Source organism: Eutrigla gurnardus (assembly GCF_963514095.1).
Source record: "Eutrigla gurnardus genome assembly, chromosome: 18".
In the NCBI taxonomy this organism is placed as follows: domain Eukaryota; kingdom Metazoa; phylum Chordata; class Actinopteri; order Perciformes; family Triglidae; genus Eutrigla; species Eutrigla gurnardus.
In genome coordinates, this window is record NC_139929.1 from 23,685,985 (window position 1) to 23,692,682 (window position 6,698).

Genomic DNA, 6,698 nt, shown 5'->3' on the forward strand with positions numbered 1-6,698 from the left:
GACCCTGCAGAGTCGGCCACAAACAGTTTGCTTTTGTGTTCTGATATAACTGTGAATTTCAACTGCTGATTAATTTGACAATAAAGTCTTTACAGTAATTGTAAAATGTGTCATGGTTAATATTACTGAGGTAATGGTCAGGAAGACTGCATAATATGTTGCATAGAGGGATTTATTTTTTATAAAACACAATTGATAAACAAACAACAGACTGCTGTATTCGTCTTACGTGTAAAGCACCATAACCAGCTGTATATTTCATGCGTTTTGGAGAGAGAACATTCAGACAGACAGTTCCAACCAGGATGTTCCACCATGCAAGCCTCTTCCTCCTCCAGCTGCTGCATCCGTCTTCTTACCTAGTGTCAATCATGATAATCGTCATGTTATGTGAATAATAATCTCAACAGACAACTTGGTGTAACAGACAGTAACATTACCTGTGGTGTCTCCATACAGCAGACATGTTCGGTGTCTGAAGGCCCACTTAGCCACCTAGATGAATATAGCACAGAATTTGAGCATTTCAACAACAAATCTTGTTAATATGGTAACCTGACTGACTTTGCTGACAAGCTGAGGTGTAAACCTCATGTTTGAATTTTGTAACAGTAAGTTTGGCACGTAATGTTGAGATGGAGCACAATCACGTTTATAAAACGCAGCACACAGCCTATAATTCACAATTCAGCACATAATTCTGGAGGACGACATGATACTGACCAAATCCTGTTCCTTGTATATCTTTATGTGTAGAGGATGACGTTTTTAATCCCGTTAATGTGATGTAAACAAACTGCCCGCTTACAGGACGCTGTTTTCATCGGGTTTTCATCCGTTTAATATAATGTTACGTCCCCATTTGTAAAACATGCAACTGTGAACTGTCAACAACACGGCACTACTAACGATATTAATTGTTGCCGAAAATAGCTCACAGATACGTTACTTATAGAGCGAAGAACGCAGCATTAGCGTCATTGTGCTTAGCGCTAGCTACGCTAACACACATCGAGTTACTGTCCAAAACGTTACACAGACATGTTAACTAACCATTCAGAAACGTCCTGCTGCATCCGCGGCGTAGAACTTCTACAGGAGCTGGTCCTGGTTCTGGGTCGGAGTCCGGTTCGAAGCGGTACGGCTGGACCGCTGTTAGTTTGTAGCGTAGAACCATAACCATGGCAACAAGCTGGACGCGGACAGCACGGGGCGGAGAGACACAACCACTTCCTCAGTAGGAGCGGGGTCGGAGGTCATCTCATTAGCATAAGGCTAGACCCGGACAGAATCACCCGTTTGAAAAAGTGGGGTAAAAAAGCTGAAAATGAGGAGTGTGATCCACTCCGAAATACATGTTCCGATTGTTTTTTCCAATTGAGGAATTCAAAGACCAGGTTTGGAGACATCAATAACTTATATTAACTTGTGGAAAAATAGCATAATAGGGCCCCTTTAACTCACCTGGAGGTCATAAATATGTAGGATGTCATGCAGCGCCTCTGCTATCTTGCCGGTGTGTTCTGCCTTCTGTCTGTATATGGCCAACAGTTGTGGTGTGTGCCGGTCAAGCTCAGCATAAAACTGGTTCCGTAGATTGACGTTTGTGATGCGGTGGAACTCTGCACAAACCTACAAAACAAAATAAAAAAACACAATAGGACAAATGAATTGGGATGAAACATGTTTAGAGAGGGCAGACTGAGAAAGATGTGTAAAGATTGGTAGAAATGAGAGAGTAAGCCTGTTTTACCTGCGATTCCATCCGAAGAGCCGGCCATTTCTGTAGGAACTCCTTCACCATTTGACCCCCCTGAACGATCTCTTGGCGACGCAGGGCAAAAGTCATCAGTGTGACAGTGTTGCCTCTGAGAAGGGCGGTCTGAAGTCACACAAGGGACATGTAAAAACTGTGTCCTGCTTGTGCACTTGCACCAGCTCTACACGTGTCTTTGTGAAACCGCGATAAATGAATTTTCAGTGCATTAATTACAGAAATGTACAAATGCAGGAGGTGTAGAGACATGGCAAAGGACTAACTCTTGAATAATGGCTATGTAGTGCTTAAATAACTGTGTCTGGGTGTCTGAGGACACAGCACCCAACTTGCACTTCCTCTCCATTATTTGAAGTGCTTACTTTCAAACTAAATTAATTCTCCTACAAGTGAGTTTAAATAATTTGGCTTACCAAAGAAAAAGGTCAGTGCTGGTCAATATTCTCAACTTGATCCTGTGGAAACAGATACAATAAGCAGTAAGAAACCAGTTAAATTATGTAGGCTACTCAACAACAGCTTTACAATTTATTAACCCAGAATCTCAAGTGTTAATATAACATACCAATAAAGTTGTTCTCAGATGATATAAGTGACTGTAGGTCATATACAGTCAATTACATAGATCTTCAAATGCACACACACAGACAGACTTGATTATTACAAATAATAATAAAATGTTAGCCCATTTATGGAGGGGGAGCAGCACAAGCTAAATCTCAGTTACCTTGATTTGTGTGCATGCTCGCTTCTCTGCATCCACTTCAGCCTATGAGGAAAGAAAAAATGGAGGTTCAATGTAAGCTTGCAGATTGCATAAGCTTACCAACTTCATGTCCATGCATTAGTACGGACGTAACTAGCACTCAAGTGCATAAAAGTTACTGAGTCGGCTAATGGCTAAAACTAGCTGCAACTTAACGTTTGTTCGTCTTAAGATAGCTACTAGGCCTATGTTAGTTCATTCGGGTGCATGTAAGAAGAAGAAAAATATTTACCAGATAAGGGCGCTTCACATAAATATCAGCGCCACACAAAGAAACGCTACGGCTGCTAACTGAAAAGAGTAACTAGCTAACAGTCATCGTTAACGGCGCAGGTGCCGCAATTCAAAAATTAGCGCGAATCACCGCGGCCATTGCCCGGTACCCTAAAAGTAAAAACATCGTGAGGGAGAGGAAGGAGGAAAACAGACAGGGAAAAACACACAACACAACAAAAACCCCTAGCTGCCCCGGCAGAACCATGACAAGTAGACAGTAGTAGTGCAGACAAACCGTTGAAATACACATATTTGTTTATCTACTCTTCACATTTATTAAATGTATTTCTCTTCCTGTTCTCTTCCTGGCGTTTACGTCGTCTACCGCGCTTTCATTGCCCCAAAATGTCTGTCAAAAAAGAGAAAAGTAACTCAACAAGGTAGTTTCTAACTCAGTTTGTATGGTGTGTCCACTCTTTTTGTTTTCGAATGCATTTCAAAAAGACACAATTTTGCTGTTAACCAAAGAATACTTAAATAAAATTGTTATATTTTCATAATTTGATTCATTTTCCCTGAGTTATTAACCCCCTTTTCCACAAACATTTTAAAAATACATGCTTGCAATTAAAAAATTATGAATAAATCGTTTATTTTGTTTAAGACCGACTGGCCATATTGTTATCTAAAACCCCCAGTTGGGTGAGTGGTGATGCACTTGCCCTCCGACGTGGGCATCGAAGGTTCACATCCCGGCGTGTTTTTTTGTTGTTGTTTTTTTTGCCTGTATAATTGTCTTTAGATCAGAGAATTAGACCAACATTTTACCTTAACTATGATAAATATGTCACACAATTTCCCCAGAACCCAAATATAACTTGCAAAAACATGATAGGCATAAAGATGTTATTATTAATAGCATGTTATAGATCCCAATGACAAAGGCATTGCTGCATGCAATTTCCAGCCACATAAATTCCTTTCAGGTGAGTTCATTAATAAGTTCATTGAATGTGTTCATTGAATTGTTGAGATAAATGAGTAGGTCAATGAATGTACTAGGCCTATCTAAAAAGAGAGGGAGAGAGAGAGAGTTCTGGCCAAAGAAAGAAGTTTCACAAACTTCCATAGTCGGGAATTGAACCCTGGCCGTCCGCGTGCAAAGCCGGTGCGTTACCTCTACACTATCCTCACGTTGGGGAATTCGTAGTCAGTGTTATATTAGAACATGTTACTCTTAACAGTACTTCCGTATTTAATCGCTCGGCAATTCTTGCCCAAGCAGCCTCGCGATTTTTATTTATCACTTTATTGGTTATGATGGGTTTGTACTCCTCGTACAGTTCAAATCAATCATTTTTGCTCTGGTCTTTTCTGCCATTTTCTCGATGATTCGACATTCACGGTTCTGGTCTGGCTTCATATCCCGTGAACGGCGTAACACACGACAACGTTAACCTGGCTTGAATAAGCCTCAACAAGGCGCGGCTGAAATGCGTTAATGGAATGGGTTTAGCCGCAAGTGGACGTTGGCGTTAGTTCTAACCAGGCTTAACCAGGTAAGCGCCGCTTTAATTAGCGAGTTTGGTGGAATACCCCTCTGGACATTTGGAGCAGACACTGCAGCTACGAGCCTCTGAGGATGTCCCAGGACTGCTGGAGTGGCTCGGCTTCGTCGCTGTCACCCCCATCACCACCGTGGAACTATGGACATGGAACCCATCAGGGGCCCGTTTCACAAAGCAGGTTCAACAAACTCTGAACCTAACACTGAACTCTGAGTTGACCAACTCTGAGATGGGCAACTCTGAGTTTTCAGTTTCAGAACAGCGGTTTTGAATTAACTCTGAGTATGTAAACTCTGAGTTACGCGCGTGCCTGCCGACTCTATAAAGCCATCATCAATGGAGCTCCGATACTACGATTCACCATGGCAACCGGGAGAGCGTCATTAGATATTACTGAGTGTTTATGTAGAAAACGAGCTCATCCTGAGAAAGCAGAGCAATGGAACTGCAGCAAAGTAGCGATAGTTGGCGTGGCAGACAATTACTGCCCAATCTAATGTGTATAACTGAATGAAATAGTCTATTGATCTAAAGGTAATAAGTCTTTATTTTCAGGTTTGCTGAGCGACACTGTGGTGTAATGTTTAGCATTGCTGCCCACGGCGCGGGCGACAGGGGTTCAACTCCCGTAGTTCACAAAATAGCGCACTGAATGAATTATTATTTTCATTGGGTGTAATCCCCCCAGGCACAGAAAGTCAGTTCAAAATTAAGCATAAGAATATTGCGCAAATACGTTGACTAAGGCATATGATTTTAATCATATTTCACATATTAAACAGTAAATATAAGCAGGTATTTCAACACAGAAATGTACTTAAACATTTCATAAATCTCCCGTTCGCAAAAACACTACCTCTGCAAAGAATCTGGTTGCGGATTATGTCCGCGATATGAAATGTTGAAAATGTCGGAGAATATTGTTTAGATAATATCTAATGTGATTGGAAGGAAACGTAATCAAAATTGTCTCCCAATGCAAAGCTGCTAGAATCACTTTTATTTCCATATCGATTAGGTTGGAAAGGATGGCACATTTTTTTCAGAGTTGGTTCAGATTCCGGAAAAAGGCGGAGACATGCAGGGAGAACTGTACTTGTTTATTTTTATCACACCAAACTCATACATGATATTATTAAAACCACTTATATTAGCCTACATGTAGCCTACATTTGTTTATGCATGCATATGCACATCTATTGATAATCAATTAATAAAGGAATGTATTTAAACCAGATAAGTCATATTACTTACTTCAGAGGGAAATCCAAATTCCATGTGCATGTGAATAATGTAGCTCCTCCGACGGGCAGATTGCCTCCGTCGTCTCCGCGGTGAAGGTGCTGGTGTTCCGTGTTCAGAGGTATAATACGATCTATGAACGGACGATTAGTGATCGATAAAAGCTGCTTAATAGTCGCGATCGATGGCGAGTGAAGGCAGCTACTCAGGTAAGAGGAAGAAAGAGGGAAAGCGTGGGAGCCCGCATATATACAGTAATACACTGTAGAAAACATTTGACAGTTGTAATTTGACTTAAAAAATATTTAGAAATATTTCATTAACTGTAATAATAATAATGCTTTATATTTTGATAAGTAATTTCCATTAAACAGGAGCTAGAACCGCTAACGTAATCGATTCGGTTACGTGAGAGAAGATGAGGACGAGATGTCAATAAAGTAAAAAAAAAAAAAAAAAATGTAGTATGAGATGTGTATACTTCAGTGTGAACAGTCTGAGGGTAACAGCATACTCAAACGTTAATTTAGTAGGCAGTATGCAGTACATACACGTTGAGTATGTAGTAGGCAGTACGTTAGTATGGCATTTCAAACACAGCCATTAACATAAGTTACTTGCTAACAACACGGCCTCATCCTTGGAACACGAACATGACGTGTTACCTTACCTGCTAATAGTCTTGCTAACGTGGCTCGTGGCAGGTAACTTGCCTCCGGTGGTCCGGGTTAACAGGCGAAGGACTGGACAGCGAGGCAGTGGTCGTAACAGCATGATCTCGGGCTTTATTAAACATTAAAGGCACTTCTTATTATTTTTTTACAGACCCTCGTCTGGAGCATAAACCGTATTCGTTCCCGTAGTAGACGAGCGTACACACAACACATTCTTTCCCGTTACACTACCCACAACACACCTGTCCGACCACGTCACACACATTCGTATCCTCTTCAATAAGCCGCCAGGGGGAGACCGAGACCGCAACACTACCCCCACTCTGGAGGATGATTAACCCTTAACATATCTCCAGCATGACGCTTATACATTCAATGAGAAAAATAATGTGACTATTACTTTAACCACTCAACACACGTTAGCGTAAAGTACACCAAGGTACAGGATTTTAAGT

General features: G+C 41.1%; 2 long non-coding RNA genes across 6 annotated transcripts; both read right to left on the reverse strand.

Annotated features, from left to right (window-relative positions):
- Window positions 1-206: 206 nt before the first annotated feature.
- Window positions 207-1,243, reverse strand: LOC311028997. 2 transcript variants are annotated; one of them, XR_014598823.1, is made up of 3 exons: window positions 1,054-1,243; window positions 441-495; window positions 207-359 (listed from the first exon to the last, which is right to left on the reverse strand). It is a non-coding gene; the product is annotated as an uncharacterized lncRNA (long non-coding RNA). The 2 variants fall into 2 exon arrangements; XR_014598824.1 differs by having other exon boundaries at window positions 441-475; window positions 1,038-1,243.
- A 226-nt stretch (window positions 1,244-1,469) lies between these two features.
- On the reverse strand, window positions 1,470-2,793 carry LOC311028768. Of its 4 annotated transcripts, XR_014598777.1 has the most exons (6): window positions 2,776-2,793; window positions 2,505-2,546; window positions 2,343-2,404; window positions 2,191-2,232; window positions 1,754-1,882; window positions 1,470-1,632 (listed from the first exon to the last, which is right to left on the reverse strand). It is a non-coding gene; the product is annotated as an uncharacterized lncRNA (long non-coding RNA). The 4 variants fall into 4 exon arrangements; XR_014598778.1 differs by lacking the exon at window positions 2,343-2,404 and having other exon boundaries at window positions 2,776-2,790; XR_014598779.1 differs by lacking the exon at window positions 2,776-2,793 and having other exon boundaries at window positions 2,505-2,713.
- Window positions 2,794-6,698: the final 3,905 nt, after the last annotated feature.